At 41.1% G+C, this 18,275-nt stretch overlaps 1 protein-coding gene across 1 annotated transcript in view; it reads right to left on the bottom strand.

The window, feature by feature from the left end:
* LOC121062911 (homer protein homolog 1-like) overlaps positions 1–18,275 on the bottom strand; it is a 78,138-nt gene that overhangs the window by 39,546 nt on the left and 20,317 nt on the right. The window lies entirely within an intron of this gene.

The raw sequence follows: 18,275 nt of genomic DNA, 5'->3' as shown, positions 1-18,275 counted from the left end.
GGAGGCTTAAATTATCTTGATAGTAACCATCACCTGGAGAGTGGGTTGAGTGAATGAAATAGCCTACCAGAGAGCCATGGCAGGGTGACAGCAATGCTGGGGAACGCAGTACTGTGTTACCTCCATAGAAAACAAGCAGCACAGCTCTGATTCATAATGTTGGCAGGAGGTACAATTCAATGCTGGACCTGGTAAAGAGAGCATAGTTGGATGAACTCCATCTTCCCCAGGTTTAGATATTTAAAAGTTAAAAGTAAGCATCCTCAGATAGCGATTCATCTGACCAGTCCTCAGTGCCTATATAGGATGAAATGCATTAGACACTATTGAAAGCAAAATTTTTAGGCCCCGGTGTCACATGAATGTGGCAAAATTTGTAGGTTCTCCCCCAGAGAACCCAGGACACAGCATTCTCCAAAGGAATCACTACCTTAACTAGGTTTACTTGTAATGCCTAGCTCTGTGTAAGGGAGAAGCAATCTTAATTCATCTGACAAAAATCACACACTCCAAAGAGTATGATATTAATAAGACAGTGTGGATCTTTTGGATTAGGCTTAAAACCAAGCTTTTTACTTTATGTAGGTCCTACATCTCTTGTAGGGACGGAAAAAGATCCCTCAAAGCATACACAGATTATGAAATTGTCAGCTCTATTCAAGATACATTCTAGAAAAAAGAAAAACAACAACCAAACAAACAAAAAAACCCCAACTTTGATGAAAGATATTTTTTTAGAAGGGCTTCATTTAAATATGAAACAATTCTTTAAAAACTGCTAGTACTCATGGTATATATTTTTAATATAAAGAGTTTTCTAAACTGCATTTCTCTCTGACAAAGTTTAGTTTTTAAATATGAGTTCTTTCAAAAAGTGGGCAGAGGTAATCCATTTGGCTGGATCCTATCAATAAATATGAAAAAGACCAGCAAGTGGCTTCATCGAGTTCACCATGATTTCTTTGTACTGCGCAGACAACCTTATGTTGGCTCTGAACTGGAAAAGTCAACAGACACAACACAGCTAGTTCCTAAGCCAGGCTCCACACATGCCTGGAAGTAAAAAACATATTCCAGGGTATAGAAGTGTTCATTCAGTTCTATCCAGTCCCCCCTACTGTATGACCACTGGAGGAATCTGTTCCAACTACTTAAGGTACAGTTGCTAATTAGCTTTAACTATGGCAAAGGAATAGGAGTTGCATCCACCCCCAAAACTCAAACTTCACCTCTGCTTCCTCTTAACCCAAGCAGAATTTGGCACAACAGTACATCTATCTCATACCTTCAAAAGGAAAAGAATCCATAACTGAAATTAAATATTTGTTGCCAGCTATCATTGGCTCTGACTTCCATGGTCAGTCCCCCAGAAGAAAGTTATCTAATTAATCAAAAACTAGCCAATTTGTAAGACCATATGGGCTTCATTAACACAAACTGAGCACCCTGCAAAATGGAAAACACTCCTCTATGGATCTATGTAGTGCATTTTAGGTGAATCCACAATTAATAATTCACCATGACTGAAAGTGAAAATGCTCCACAACTTAAGACATTTGGCACCTTATAACTCAGTCAAATATAATGCATATTTCCCTGCCCCATATCTAATCATATCCTTATAAATGCCAACAAGAATAAAATAAATGACAGGTTGTTAGGCTTAAATCACTGCAGAGGGATGCTAGACAGACTGATTTCTGCTTCCAAAGCACCCCTCTCCTCCAAGGAGAGAGGGGAGATAAGAATAGAGTAATACAAAAAAGACTAGAAGGAATAATCCATTGATCATTTCATCTTCAATTTGAGTTGTTAAAGGCTGAAGGTATTTTTTTTTATATTCTACTTGAAAGTTTGAGAAAAATAGTTTTATACTGTTCAAAGAATAATAATTGTTTAGTCATTAACATTGTTATCATATTTGTATGTTATCATCAGTCATTCCAGACAGCAGTGAAACCGTAATGACACATCATATAAAAAAAATAAAAATCAGAACTGCATATCTATCTATCTATATGCAACTTCTCATATGAGAAGTCCATGACTCATGATCCACAACTACACCTGAGACAACACAGAAGATAGAGTAATGTGTTGGTATCAGTAAGAGAAGGACTAAATTAATATCAATCAGATGGATTCAATAGAGCTTCACCTACAATAAAATGGACTTGGTTATGGACTCTTTTATTTTTCTCCTTTTAAAAAATATTTCCCTCAAGTACCCCCACTGGTTTTGGCCCTGCTGCCTAAAGAAATTGATGTATATCTTTTCTCTCAGAGTAAAACAGACAGACAACCTACAGTGACAGAGATCTTTCAGAGGAGCGAGTGGGCAAAACAGATACCTGGCATAGGGTAGAGGGGTCGAGTGACTTGGAAATATGAAGAGACTACATTTGAAAAGAGGCACAAACTGAAAGGTTTGGATTTTAGTTGCTTTTTTTGTTTTCTTTTTTTGAGCTTTTTTTAAAGCTTCTTTCTTTCAGAAGACTTCCTTTTAGCTCTTGTCTTCTCAGTAAAGCAGGAAACTGATTCCTGGTATACAGGTGCAATTATAGAAGTACTCAAGCAACTAGGCAACTGGAGATGTTTCCTGAGTAAGAATACACACTTTGAAAATATTGAAGAAAGTATGGTTTTGGGGCATAGGTTTATTTGGGCTTTAAAAGAATAAAGCTGTATTTTAAAACTGTATCATTGTTATGAGTTGAAAAAGATTTTAAAATAGCAAAACTGATAATGTTGGCTTTTTGATCTATGAAATACTAAATTTTCACTTGTTTTCTTTTTTTTTAAGCTTTTTTTTTTTTTTTTAGCTTGTGGATTTTGAATTAGTATTAGAATAGTTCAGTTGGAAGGGACCTACAAAGATCATCAAGTACTGCCTGACTACTTCAGGGCTAACCAAAAGTTAAAGCATATTAATGAGGGCATTATCCAAATGCCTCTTGAACACTGATGGTCATGGGGCATCAACCATATCACTAGGAAGTCTGTTCCAGTGTTTGACCACCCTCACACTAAAGAAATTTTTACTAATATCCAGTCTGAACCTCCCCTGGCATAGCTTTATGCCATTCACAGAATCACAGAATCACAGAATTGTAGGGGTTGGAAGGGACCTCAAGAGATCATCGGGTCCAACCCCCCTGCCAAAGCAGGTTCCCCTACATGTCCTGTCATCAGTTACTATGGAGAAGAGTCTGGCACCTCCCTTTCCACTTCCCCTCCTCAGGAAGTTGTAGAGAGCAATGAGGGCACCCTTTAGCCTTCTTTTCTCCAGACTAGACAACACAAGTGTCCTCAGCCTCTCCTCATATGACATGCCTCTCCTCATATGACGTGCCTTTTACCAGCACTGTTGCCCTCTTCTGGATGCATTCAAGTACCTTAACATCCTTTTTATATTCTGGAGACCAGAACTGCACACAGTACTCAAGGTGAGGCTGCACTAGCACTAAATATATCAGGAGAATCACCTCTTTTGACTGTCTGGCTATACTGTGTTTAATGCACCCACAAATGCAGTTTATCCTCTTGGCTACCAGGGTACACTGCTGACTCATGCTGAGCCTAATGTTGACCAGCAGCCCTAGATCCCTTTCTGCAGAGCTGCTCTCTAGCTACTCATCTCCTAGTGTCTGGCGTTACTCTGTCCCAGGTGCAGAACCCAGCATTTACCTTTGTTGATTTTCATGCCGTTGTTGACTGTCCAATGCTACTATGTATCTAGACCCCTCTGCAAGGCCTCTCAGCCCTTGAGATTGTCAACACTTTAGTATCATCAGCAAACTTGTTGAGGATGCATTCCACTCCTGCATCCAGATAATTGATCAAAATGTTGAAAAGAACTGGCCCTAGAATTGAGAATTGTTCAACGCCACTAGTGACTGGCCACCAGCCAGATGTAGCCCCATTCACTATGACCCTTTGAGCCCTACCATTCAGCCAGTTCATCACCCAGCATACTGTGAACCTGTTCATTTCACAGTTGGACCAGAAGGATGCCATGAGGGACAGTATCAAAGGCCTTGCTAAAATCCAGAAAAACTACATCCACCACCTTCCCTTCATCCACTAAGCAGGTGACCTCAGTCCCTGGAACAGTTATGGAGAAGATTGTCCTGGGGCATGTTGAAAGGCATTTAAAGAACAAAGCTATTATCAGGCATAGTCAGCATGGGTTCATCAAGGGAAAGTCCTGCCTTAGTAACTGGATCTCCTTCTATGATAAGGTTGGACAAATTGTCCAACTGTGAGATTAACAAGGTCTGTAGTTTCTTGGGTCTTCTTTCATGACCTTTTTGTAGATGGGTATAACGTTAGCTAGTTTCCAGTCAGCGGGGAACTCCCCAGACTCCCACAATTAAGCACATCTGTAAATTGTTGAGAGGGGTCCAGCTATAACATCTGCTAACTCCTTCAACACTCTGAGGTGAATCTCATCAGGCCCTGTGGATTAATGAACATTGAGCTGATGCAACTGTTCCCTTACAATTTCAGTGACCACTGATGGAAAGTCACTTCTCTCTCAGTAATGGTCCTCTGAGGTCCTGGCAGCCCAAGATCTGTTGTTACTGTTAAATACTGAGGCAAAAAAGGCATTAAATGCCTCCACCTTTTCCTCCTCCCTACTTGTTAGGTGACCACCTGCATCAAGTATCAGTTCAATGTTTTCCTTTGACCTCCTCTTGCTGCTGGCATACTTGAAAAAGCCTTTTTTTGCTATCTGACACCACAGTGGCCAGCATCAACTCACGTTGAGCTTTGGCTTTCCTTGTGTTCTCCCTGCAGAAGTGAACTGCAGCTCTGTACTCTCCCTGTGAAGCCAGACCTTGCTTCCAGAGGTCATATATTTTCTTTTTCTGTTCTAGTTCCAGGAGGAGTTTCCTGTTCAGCCAGGCTGGTCTTCTGACCTGCTTGCTTGACTTGCAGCACAGTGGGATTGCCTGCTCCCGGGCTTTTAAAAGGTGGTTCTTGAAAAGTGACCAGTTCTCATGGACCCCCCTAAACCCTCTAGAGCAGTTTCCCAGGGGACGCTGCTAACTAGCTTCCTGAGAAGCTTAAAGTTTGTTCTCGTAAAGTCCAGGGTGGCAACTCTGCTGACCTTTTTCCTTCCGTACACCAAAAATTTTGAACTCAACTAATTCATGATCAAGACAGCCACCTACCATCACCTCTCCCACAAGGCCTTCCCTATTCTCAAACAGCAGGTCTAGGAGGGCACCTTTCCTACTTGGCTCACTCAGTACTTGTAACAGGAAGTTATCTTCAACATGCTTAAGGAATTTCCCAGACTTGCTTGTCACAGAAGTATGATAGTTCCAGTTTATGTCTGGGAAGTTGAAATCTCCCATGAGAATGAGGGCAACTGATACCGAGATTTCTCCTAATTGCCTATAGAATAACTCATCTGTGCTATCATTCTGGGTGGGTATTGATCAATAGTAGACACCCAAGATGACATCTGCTTTGCTATCCATTCCCTTAATCCTCACTCAAAGGCTCTCTACTGCATCATCCCTAACTGCAAGGGTTGTATAATCTAATCTCTCCCTTACATACAGCTCAACACTCACCTGCAACCTCACCTGCCCTGCCTATCCCTCCTGAACAGCCAGTAGCCTTCCATCCCAGCATTCCAGTCGTAGGACTTGTCCCACCAAGTCTCACTAATACTAATGATATCATAGCTCTAGGAAAGGACTAAAGCTTCCAGTTCATCCAATTTGTTCCTCATACCATGTGTGTTGGCATATAAGCATTTCAGATGTGCTCCTAAACCCTCAGTGTTCCCTGGAGCAGAATAGATGCTCCCATTACAATTGTCATCCTCAGATGGTGCCATAACATCTTGTGGTTTAACCTCAGTGTTCCTAATGGTATTCCCCTCCCCCACTGATCCTAGTTTAAAGCTCTCTCAATCAGTTTTGCCAGGTTATGAGCCCAGAAACTGAGACTTGTGCAGTACGGCTTCATTTTCCTGTATCTCTGAGGAATATGACAGAGCCATTTTACCATGACTACAGTCACGGTTTTAAGTTACACAAGTTCATCCATGTTCTGTATATTAATTTTACAAAATAATCCAAAACTGACAATAAATGAACCTTGAAATTAAACAAGAATCAAAATAAGATAGTAATGTGTATTGTTCTGCAGCATACTGAAAAGTGATCTGAAGGCGACAAATCCTCCATTTTCTTTAATTTCCTTTCTCTAGAACTGTGTAACCATTTCAATAATTTCTATGCGGATAGGAAAATGTAACCTGAAACCAAAGTCTAGACTATTCTCCAATTTCACAGAACCAGATTATGACTCCAGAGTCCATTTTAGAGATAGGAAACAATACATGAACAAGTCTGGAAAAGTTTCTTTAGCATTTGTCTACATACAGATAGTTGTTTAAGTGTTATATTTTGTGCTGGTAAAGATAAATGGACTAAGTCTTGCACCTGAAATGAAGCAGCTACATACCAGCTACTAGGAGCTTTTAATTTTCAAACATACTTTTTAGTGCTTGTTGGGGCATAATCTGAAGAGGTCTATCTTTGGAGAGGCAAAGCATTTGTGTGTACAGATGGGTGTAAACTGGATGATGCTCTTACCTGCAGAACAGATTCCCATATTGTGGGAGTGTGGCCATGGGGGTCGACAAGCCCCATGGTTGATGATAACATCGGACTCTTAACAATGAGACCATCAGGAAAGTAAAGAGTTTAGAGGGAACAAAGAAGAGTGATTCAGGAGATGCCTTGTTGTCTCAGACTGCTTGTTCTCCAGCCGGTAAGACAAGACGTGGAAGTTGCTGGGTGTTTGCTGTTGCCGGGCAAAGTTGTTGACCAGTGAATAGTTAGTGGAAAAGTACTGCTGTAGAGCGAATGGTATAAGAAGGGAGCCTGTCCTCAATAAGAGAGATGAAGTTATGCCCTCAGTGTAAGAGTTGAAGTTATGTCATCAATAAAGTGGTAGCAGCTACTGATCCTAAAAAAAACCTGGTGTCCATGTGGTCATTTTGCAACACCATATGAAAGTCTTGTTAAAAATAGTCAAAATTCCATACACTGAAGAAAGCCCTCTACCTCTGCATCAATAATTAATCCTAAACCAAAGGTATTAGCATGAATGGTTCACATTATCCTGGTCATGAAATACTTTCACACATTAACTTCCCTAACCAAGCAAGATCATACAGTGGAAGTTTGAGTAATCAGACAGAAAAAATTGTTCATATCTGTCCTGCAAAACATCCCCTCTGCCTTTGTTTTTCACAAAAGGCTTCACTTTTCTAGGGTCATGACTAAGAAAATTTACTTGAGACTCAGGGGATTAATAGCGATGTATTTTTTTCTTTGTAGTTTCACGTGCTATTGGCTTTCTGGTTCTGTAGAAGATATTTTTTTGGGGGAATCCCACACAGTAGTATCAGTTCGGGAAGGACTGCAGCGCATGGTAGGAATCCCACGTTGGAGCAGGAGCTCCATGAAGACATTATGGACTGACCGCAACCCCCATTTCCCGTTCCCCTGTGTCACTTGGTGGGAGGAGGTAGAAGAGGGTGGATGGGGGGAAGGTGCTTTGAGTTTTCTTTTAGTTTCTCACTGTTCTAGTCTGCTAGTGAAATGCAATAAATTATATTAATCTCCCCACGCTGAGTCTGTTTTGCCTGTGACGATAATTGATGAGTGATCTCCCTGTCTTTATCACAACCCTTCAGCCCTTCCCATCATTTTCTCCCCCTTTTCCTTTGAGAAGGGGAAGTGAGAGAGCAGCTATGTTGGAGTTTGGCTGCCCAGCAATGTAAAACCAACACAGTGATTAAAGGAGGAATAGATTACAAGTTACAAGTTGTATTTTTTTTTTAAATAAATTGTATAAGGATTGTATTCCTCTTCTAAGTAACTACTTGACAACTATGTTAGAAGAGTGCTCGCTTGTCCCTGCAGATGGTATTTACATCATCTAATTTCAAACACCCTGCTCCCATCATCTGAATCTCCCCTTAGAGCTCTCGTTGAATAAATAGTAAGAAGTAGATAATTCACATGCTCCAAACTAGAACTTGCTTTGGTGCACAAGGAAGAACGGTGAAATTACTCTCCTAAATGTTGGGCCATTTTTAGTTTTGCCTCTCATCCATTCCCCCAGCAATTAAAATCATCTCTATCAATTGCAGATTTGCTTTATTTGAGAGCTTAGCAACACATATATCATGACCATTCTTCTAGTAGTAGATGGAAGTCCTCTCCACTTCTCTTCCCATTTTTAAAGACATCCAATGAAAATGTTATAGCATGAGCTGTATTATGCTGTGTTTGACATGTCACTGGTTTAAAAACATGCAATGGTTTATGATTTATTACAGAGATTCCCTACAAAATTTTCAGAAATTGTCACAATCGGGAAAGTGAGAGACAAGAAAAAATTTACATGATTTTCCTTTCAAATGAATAATTTCCTAGTGAGAACTTTTACTGTGAAGGACAGTCTACCTAAGATAAATACCAGCGGTTTAGGCAGAAATGCAGGAAGCAGTGGTAATTGGGTCAGGGAGGGAGGGAAGAGTAATCCTTCTCGATGTGCTTCTTCCTGACACCAGGATCTTGCTGGTGGAGCACAAGAGAGGACAGCACAGCTACTGTTTCAAAATATCAAAAAAGTGTTGGTTGAGGTGAAGTCAAGCCATACTTCTAAGTTGCTTTATTAACTAGCCCTTTGCTTACACTGACATCAGGAACACATCACCTTTGAGTTTAGTTTCTAAATGAGTCTCAGGAAATAAAAATCTTTCTCAACAGAGTAATTCAATTTACCAGAGTTCCTCTGGTGTGACCTAAAATGTCACAGTTCATTCTAGGCACAGCTGGAGCTGAACTTGGCAAGGGATGCAAATAATAAGAAGGGATTTTACAGGTACATTAGCCAGAAAAGGAAGACTAAAGAGTGTGTACTCCCTCTGACAAACAATATTAGAGAACTGGTAACAACAGACATGGAGAAGGCTGAGGTACTCAACAAGTTCTTTGCCTAAGTCTTCACTGGCAGTCACTCTCCCCACATCTCTCAAGTCCCTGAACCTCAAGGCAGGGACTCAGGGAGCGAAGTCCCTCCCACAGTAAGTGAAGATTGGGTTTGAGACCACCTGATGAACCTGAACATATATAAGTCTATAGGGCCCGAATACATGCATCTGAGGGTCCTGAGGGAAGTGGCTGATGCAGTTGACAAGCAACTCTCCATCATATTTGAAAAGCCATAGCAGTCAGGTGAAGTCCCTGGTGACCAGAAAAAGGGAAACATCACTTCCATTCTTAAAAAGGGCAGAAAGGAAGACCCTCAGAACTATAGACTGGTCAGAATCACCTCTGTTCCTGGGAAGATGATAGAACACATCCTTCTGGAAGCAATGTTAAGGAACATGCAGGAGAAGGAGGTGATCTGAGACAGCCAGCACAGCTTCACCAAGGGCATGTCGTGCCTGACCAATCTGGCAGCCTTCTGTGATGGAGTGACCGCATCAGTTGATAAGGGAAGACTGACCGATGTCATCTAGCTGGACTTCTGTAAGGCCTTTAACACAGTCCCATCTGACATCCTGATCTCCAAACTGGAGAAATATGGATTTCATGGGTGGACCATTCAGCGGATAAGGAATTGGCCTGAGGGACTGTAGTGGGTTTACATGGCAAGGTTTTGGTAGCAGGGGGACATAGGGGTGGATTCCGAGAGAGGAATCTAGAAGCTGCCCCATGTTAGATAAGGGCCCCACTGCTGACCAGAGCCGAGCCAATAAGCAATGTTGGTTGCGCCTCTATGAGGGCATATTTAAGAAAGGGAAAAAACAAACAAACAAAAAAAAACCCACAAACCTTCTGCTAGACAGCAGCTGGGAGAGAGAGAGGAGTGAGAAACAGCCCTGCAGGCGCCAAGGTCAGTGAAGAAGGAAGGGGAGAGGTGCTCCAGGTGCTGGAGCAGAAGTCCCCTGCAGCCTGTGGTGAGGACCATGGTGAAGCAGGCTGTCCCCCTGCAGCCCATGGAGTACCACGGTAGAGCAGGGTTCCACGCTGCAGCCCGCGGAGGAGACCACGGTGGAGCAGGTGGACCTGCACCGATGGAGGCTGTGGCCTGTGGAGGACCCCCGCTGGAGCAGATTCCGGGCCGGACCTGTAGCCTGTGGAGAGGAGACCATGCAGGAGCAGGTGACCTGGCAGGAGCTGCTGCCCGTGGGGAACCCAGCCTGGAGCAGTGTGCTCCTGAGGGATGGACCCTGTGGTACAGACCCATATCTGGAGCAGTTCTTGAAGAGCTGCTGCCTGTGGGAAGCCCACGCAGGATCAGTTCGGGAAGGACTGCATCCGGTGGGAGGGACCCCACACTGGAGCAGGGGAAGAGAGTGACCGAGAAGGAGCGGCAGAGACGAAGCGCTATAGACTGACTGCAACCCCTATTCCCCTGTTCTGCTGCACCGCTTGGAGGGACAAGGTAGATGGGGGGAAGGCGTTTTTGGTTTCTTTCCTTTGTTTCTCACTTCTCTAGCTTGTTAGTAATAGGCAATAAATCTTACAATGTCTCTACTCTGAGTCTGTTTTGCCCATCATGATAACTGTTGAGTGATCTCCTCATCCTTATCTCAACCCTTGAGCCCTTTGCATCATATTTTCTCCCCCTTTCCCTTTGAGGAGGGGGAGTGAGAGAGCGGCCGTGGTGGAACTCGGTTGCCCACCTGAGTAAAACCACCACGTGGACTGGTACTGTTCAATATCTTTATATACGACATAGACAGTGGGATCGAGTGCACCCTCAGCAAGTTTACAGTTGACACCAAGCTGAGTGGTGCATTTGATACAAGAGAAGGAGGGGATGTCATCCAAAGGGACCTGGACAAGCTAGAAAAGTGGGCCCATGTGAACCTAATGAGGTTCAACAAATCAAAGTGCAAGGTGCTGCACCTGGGTCAGGGCAATCCCAGACATGAGTACAGACTGGGTGAAGAACTCATTGAGAGCAGCCCTGCAGAGAAAAACTTGGGGGTTCTAGTGGACGAAAAGCCGAGCTTGAGCCAGCAGTGCGTGCTTACATCCCAGGAGGCGAATTGCATCCTGGGCTGCGTCAACAGAGGCATAGCCAGCAGGTCGAGGGAGGTGATTGTCCCCCTCTTCTCTGTCCTTGTGAGGCCCCACCTGGAGTACTGCGTCCGGGTTTGGGGCCCCCAGCGCAAGAAGTATGTGGGCCTTTTAGTGCGGGTCTAAAGGAGGGCAGTGAAGATCATGCTAGAGCACCTCTCCTATGAAGAAAGGCTGAGAGAGCTGGGGTTGTTCACCCTGGAGAAGAGAGGGCTCCGTGGAGACCTCATTGCAGCTTTTCAGTACTTAAAGGGGGCTTGTAAAAAAGATGGAGGGCAACTTTTTGCTCAGTCAGATAATGACAGGACAAGGGGGTATGGTTTTAAACTAAAAGAGGGGAGAGTTTGAGTAGATGTTCAGAGGAAATTCTTCACTTAGAGGGTGGTGAGGCACTGGAACACATTGCTCAGAGAAGTTTTGGATGTCCCATCCCTGGAGGTGTTGCTGGCTGATGTCATCGCGGGACCTCTCTCATACATTTTTCAATAGTCTTAGGAATCTGTAGAGGTCCCAGTTGACTGGAAGTTGGCAAATGTGGTTCCAATTTTCAAGAAGGGCAAGAAAGAATATCCTGGGAATTACAGGCCTGTCAGTCTCACTTAAGTGTCTGGTAAAACTGTGGAGAAGATTATTCTGGGAGTCACTGAAGAACACCTAAAGGACAATGCAGTCATTGTTCAGAGCCAACATGGGTTCACTAGGTGTAGGTAATGTTGTCCTGGTTTCGGAGTTAATTTTCATCCTAGTAGCTGGTAGAGTGCTGTGATCCGCCCTGAAAGACTACTGTGACAGATGGAGCCCGAAGTCATGGACTAAACAAACTCAGTGGACATTTTATATACATATATGAAAAGTGGTGATCAATTGGAATGTATGGAACCTGAGCATGACTTAAATGGTATGGAATAAGGCAAGGACATTGTTCAGGTTTAGGGTAGGATAGGGTTAATTTTCCTCCTGGTAGCTGGCAGGGTGCTGTGTTTGGGATTTAGGATGAGAATAATGTTGATAACATGCTGATGTTTTAATTGTTGCAGAGCAGTGCTTACACCAAGCCAAGGACTTTTCAGCTTCTCATGCTGCCCTGCCAGTGGGCAGGCTGGGGATGCAGCAGGAGCTGGGAGGGGACAGACCCAGGACAGCTGACCCAAACTGGCCAAAGGGGTATTCCATACCATCTGACGTCATGCTAAACAATATATAGGGGTGGCTGGCTGGGGGGGGGGACAGGCTGCTCGGGAATAGGCTGGGCATCGGTCAGCGGGTGGTGAGCAATTGCATTGTGCATCACTTGTTTCGTACACATTATTATTAGTAGTACTATTATGAATATTATCATTATTATTGTTATTATTATTTTCCTGTCTTAATAAACTGTCTTTATCTCAACTCACAGGCTTCACTTTCCCGTTTCTCTCCCCCATCCCAGAGAGGGAGGGGGGAGGGTGAGCGAACAGCTGTGTGGTGCTTAGCTGCCAGCCAGGTTAAACCACAACACATGTCTAACCAACTTAATTTCCTTTTTACATGGGCATGTAGTGGTAGGACAAGGGGTAATGGCTTTAAACCGAAAGAGAGTAGATTTAGTTTAGATATTAGGAAGAAATTCTTCAGTATGAGTGTTGCGAGACACTGGAACAGGTTACCCAGAGAAGTTGTGGATGCTCCATCCCTGGAAGTGTTCAAGGTCAGTTTGGACAGGGCTTTGGGCAACTTGATCTAGTGAGAGATGTCCCTGCCCATGGCAGGGTGGTTGGACTAGATGTTCTTTAAAGGTCTCTTCCAACCCAAAGCATTCTATGATTGTATGATTCCATGATTCTGTAGCACCATGCAATTCAATGCCAGTTTTCGCCTTTTAAGTTATAGAGAAGCCTTTTTAAAAAGCTCAGCTTTATCTTTATCCATTCTTGAAGGTTTTCAAAACCCAACTGGATAAATCCCAGAGCCACCTAGTCTGGTCTCATAGTAATCTGCTTTGGCCAGGAGCTTGGAATAGAGACTTCCTGAGGTTCCTCACTACCATAAATTATCCGATGATCTGCCCAAATAGCATTTAAAAACAAGAATTACCCCCCCCCCCCCAAAAAAAAAAAAAAAAAAGTAATACACACCTCCAGAAACTACTTGGTAAGGAAACTATGCATAACATTATAAAGAATGTCCAAATACTGGGATTTGAATATAAATTCAAAATTCCAAAATACCACAAAAATTATTAACTCAGAACTTATCTTCAAAGCCAACTTAACAATTCGACAAGATCCAAAGTACTTTCCCTGTGACATAGCAAAAATATTAAGTGGATGGTTGTGATACACAAAGTGGAAAATCTACTGAACAGATTTCTGCTTACAATTTTTAATGAAAACTCAGTGAAGGAACATGAGCTAGCAGCATGTTTGTTTTTTTTTTTGTCACAGTATGTGATTTATATGCAGCATTAAATGGTAAGCTATCTAGACAATAAAATATTTAAGATACAAACTACTTGAAATAAGTCAATTTTCACTAAGGGAATGAGTCAAAAATTCATATTAAAAACTTGTTTGAATGCAAAAATAGGAATTTTAATGAACAAGCAACAAACACACATCATTATCAAAACATTATGTAATAGAAATTCCAAGTTTCATTAAGTTTAGATGAAACATCATTACATATTACATGAAAAAATGATTTACAGGTTCAAGTCATGGTTGACAGAAAATTGAAGACACTTAAAATTTGTTCCAGCAGAATCCTCTTATAGTAAGTTTTGTTTCTGAAAGTGTTTTATCCCACAGCTTTCTTAAGTGCCAAGAAATGGAATACGACTTGTTATAAACAAATGTATTGTTTTCAAGGGGGAAAGATCACTGTTACCAAAGTTACCAAAAAGCCCCAAGCAGCAGTTGCAGAGTTCGCCAGACACACTATCCAGTTTTTATATTTGAATTATATTCTAAGTCTGAGTAAGCTTAGAATAGCATTCCTTTGGGCTCATTCAGACAACTAGGAATTGTATACTATGCACCAACATCATTAAAATTTACATTTAAAAGCCAAGTACAGTCACATCAGAAGTGATTATAATTTTTTTAGCAACCTTTCCTTTCTCTCCAAACCCCAGTTTATGGTCAACTTTTTTTTTTTGTCGTTGTTGAAAAAAATCACAGTTACAGAATTTAGAAAATATTGCAAAAAAAAAAAGTCTGAGGAGACTAAGATTTAGTTAAGAAAGAAAATATGTACTTGAAAAATATTAATTAGTTTAAATATTAGATTTGATTAACTAGCTTTTGTTAGAAAAAAAGCCTTCCTGGACTAGCCATCGTTCAGAAAATGACTGATCAGTGTCTCAGCCAAGATTTTTTAAATTCTAATGTCAGGCTTGGGCTACTTTTTATTTTCATTTGTTCTGGCAACATTTAATAATAAGAGCATTGCTCAGGCTATACTATATTACAGGAAGTGGAAGTTCCCAAGTAATATTAATTCATAATTCAACATTAACCATCATAGCTAGTTTTAAAAAAGGCAAGAGGTTTAACTGCAAGAGTTGATCTTTCTGTGCAAGGTTCATAACTGTTTAATATCCTTATCTCTCGAGCAGTTGAGTAGAGTCACACTGCTTGTGAACAGCTTTAGGATTTTCCAGTTAAGGATAAACTGAAGCAACTAGACTGACTTTTACTCCGTTCATGGGATATGAATGGGATTGTAGACATATACTAGAGAAAGTTCATTTCAATACTTACAATTGTTTATTGAAACAATTAGAAATTAAAGTTCTAATAACAACACTGGTGACTTAAGTAATGCTTTTATTCAGTTTCTGAGTATAAATGGTCAGAAAATAACTATAAATACCAAAGTAGTCTAACACTGCTGAAATAACAGAGGCCCAACTGCCTACACTAAGACGTACAAAATGCAGAGGATAATGCTTGCAGAAGAGGACATATCTGGCCAGAGAGGATGTGTTATAGCAAAATTAAATTGAACATTTTTCAGGTGTGCAGATTAAAAGTGACAACTAGTAAGATGCAGACTAAAACGTGACCTCTGCTCCTCTGATTTCTGTCCTTGTTAACTCCTATCAAACCCTTCCAGTCCATACAAAGACATGAAAACACCTTCCCCTGATCACTGTTTTGATAAGAACCCCCTTCAAACTTTTACCCCCTGTCCTCTGCTGCAGAGGCACCTGCACTCACCTGAGCTTGCTGACTCTCTCAGCAGCAACACGCTTCTCACCTCACTAGCTATCCAGGCCATGTGGTGCTGTGGCACCTTGTCCTGCCCATGAAGCTCCAACCCTTTCCCCACACATGCCAGGCTCCTGTAGGGTGGCCCCACATGTGCCTTCCCTATGCTCCAGCCTACACTGAGGACCACTCCTTTTGGACCCTCACTGGATAAGCTTGCATTGTCACACCAGAGCAGAATATACCTTTCTTTTTTATGGAAGGAATGAACTTGCTATGCTAGTGTTATTTCAGTGAAGCGTAGCCAGCCTCAGTAACTCTCATGTCCCCTATAGATGAACTCATTGGAGGGAAGACCATACAATATTTTCTTTTGAAAAGCACCTAGTATTTGATCAACATCTCCAGAAATAAAGGTGAATATGTAAAAAGCATTGCCACGCACAAAACAACACTCACATGCCCTTCCAGCATTATCCTCCTCACCCAGAAGAACTGGATAAACTTTCCCTTTGCTGAAACACAGGGTGCTGGAGGAAGAGGCTCAGTGATTGGCAGGAGTTACCAGGGTGCACAGGGAAAGGGTTCAGTGCGGCAACTCCTTTCCATCAAACACAAAGTGCCACCAACATACAACAGCATCAAAAGGGCAGGGAACAAGGAGGTGCACAATCGCTTTTCGTAGCCCTGACACATGAAAAACCCAGTGAGTCTCCAGTGAGTGGTTTTTTTTTGTTTGTTTGTTTTAAAAACAGGGGCAAGCAAACTGCCTTCAGAAAACACCCTTCCAGTCAGCACAAGCAACTAGGTATGTCTACCTAGTTGCCCACTTAACATTATGAAATGCCTATTCAAAAACATGTCCATTTAGACAGGACTAACACAGTTCTGAAGGCTTCAGTTTCCATCTCTTTCATGCATGTGTTATATACTGCCATTTTAGAGAGCCTAATTGTTATAGCTAACAATTAAATCCAGTCAAGGTAGCTGATTTTCAAACTAAGTTCTGCCATCAACTTGCAAAGTGTAATTGTGCCTGGGAAATAACTGGTATCTTTTGGAATATATATATATATATATGAATAGCAGTTCCCCTCTGATTGAGGGAAACACACACACACAAAGGCTTTTCTTTCTATATGAAAAAATTGTCAGAAAGCACTCAAAAGCATTTTCAATAATATATAAATAATTTATAAATGACCTCAGTTGAGCTTGTCAGTATAAATAAGAGTGGCCTATATACATTTTTATTTATTTATAACAAAAACCTTATCTAGCCTAAAATTCAATTAATTTCGAAGGGTTTTAAAAAATGGGATTTTCTTCAGTAATAGCTCACTAACTTGAGGCTACCATGAGCAAGACAAAACTCTGGTCTTTTGAGAATCATCATAAGAAGTGACCCTCTAAACACAGAGAGATTGTCAGAAGACCTATTCTAGCTAGTGGTATATAACCGGACAACAAACTAAGACCAGGCACTCACTTTGCATAAATGAAGTAGATAGAAAAATGCAATGCATGTAAGTTTTGTAACCTCTATTTTACACCATCCAAAATTACAGCTGGGTAGTTTCAAAAATATCTTCAGTCATGCTAAATGCAGAGCAAAGTGTAGTTAATGTATTGGCATACCAGAAAACAAATTTACATATGCAAAAAGAAATGGAAAATCTTGCAGCTATCATTTTTTTTTAAACAAACAACTGCTAGAGTGTGGACTTTATCATAACTACTTTTCACAAAAATACTGAGAATTCTAACACAAAAACAAGTTTAAATGAACTCTTTATAGAACACTGATGGATGTGCAGCATCTATAATACTCCTTCAACATGCACATAGCCCTCTTACAAAGCACTGCTTCTTAAAAGTATAATAGACGCACTGCTAACAGTAAAAGTATAAAAATAAACACAATCACTTCTAAAAAATTAATGAAAAGGATCAACTTTTTCTCATTTGAACATGTAAATTATTTTTTTCCGGGTACATTTAAGAGTATTATTCTCTTACAAAAAATGAGAAGTCTTGAAGGATTCCAGTTCCATCGCTGCTCATTCCGAATTATTTGCATGAACTATCCAAGGTCCCAGTGTTCCCCAACCTTTGATCAAGAGCTCTTAAACTATTTAAACTCTATCAAGATCATATTATTAAAAAAACAGTATTTCTAGCTTTACTCTAAGTTTATTAAATATTTATGTTGCTCTCCATAGTCTTAGTACATAATGTGTGTTACTGAGTGTGTCCCATTTACAATTTCTAATAGGCAAGATATATCCAACTTAGTTCATGGTTTGTATGATTAAATAAAAAGTCCCAGTTTTCATAAAGAGCAATGGAGTACAGAATTCCTAGTGCACCAAAGTATAATTCAGTCTGAAGCAGAACTGCGCATTTCTCATGTTTTGAAAAAAAATTGAAAAACCTTTTCAGCCAACAGAGAACTGTTCGCTTAAAGATTTCTTTAAATTGTATAATCCAGAAGTGTTGTAAGAGTCCCTTTTCTTTCCACAACTCATCACTGAAAGGCTGATCCAATGTTATCATTTAAAGAAAACATGCAAAAATAATTTAACTGGCATATTCTATGAAGCACTTACCATTACTAAGATGTCAGACACTGAAATAATGTTTCCTGTTAAAGGGACAGCTACACTAACCAGTGTTCAAGTGCTCACACTGAGCTGATTAAACTATAAAAAACACATACCGCCACCCCCAAATCTCATTCTAAGAGATTTCCTCATACTATTTTTTTTTTGGGGGGGGGGGGGAGGCAAGGGGGGGGACAAATATTATATTGCAAATATGAAAGCCAGTCCTGTATTATTATTTTTTAAATCACATAATTAAATTCTTAACTGTGCTAGGTAGAAGCCACAATATAGAAAAAGGTCCCTTTAACAAGGAAGGAGACAGCTATCACTTAATCAGAATGTGGGAA

This window comes from Cygnus olor, assembly GCF_009769625.2.
Source record: "Cygnus olor isolate bCygOlo1 chromosome W unlocalized genomic scaffold, bCygOlo1.pri.v2 SUPER_W2, whole genome shotgun sequence".
NCBI classification, from domain to species: domain Eukaryota; kingdom Metazoa; phylum Chordata; class Aves; order Anseriformes; family Anatidae; genus Cygnus; species Cygnus olor.
This window is presented reverse-complemented; position numbering and strand designations above follow the sequence as displayed.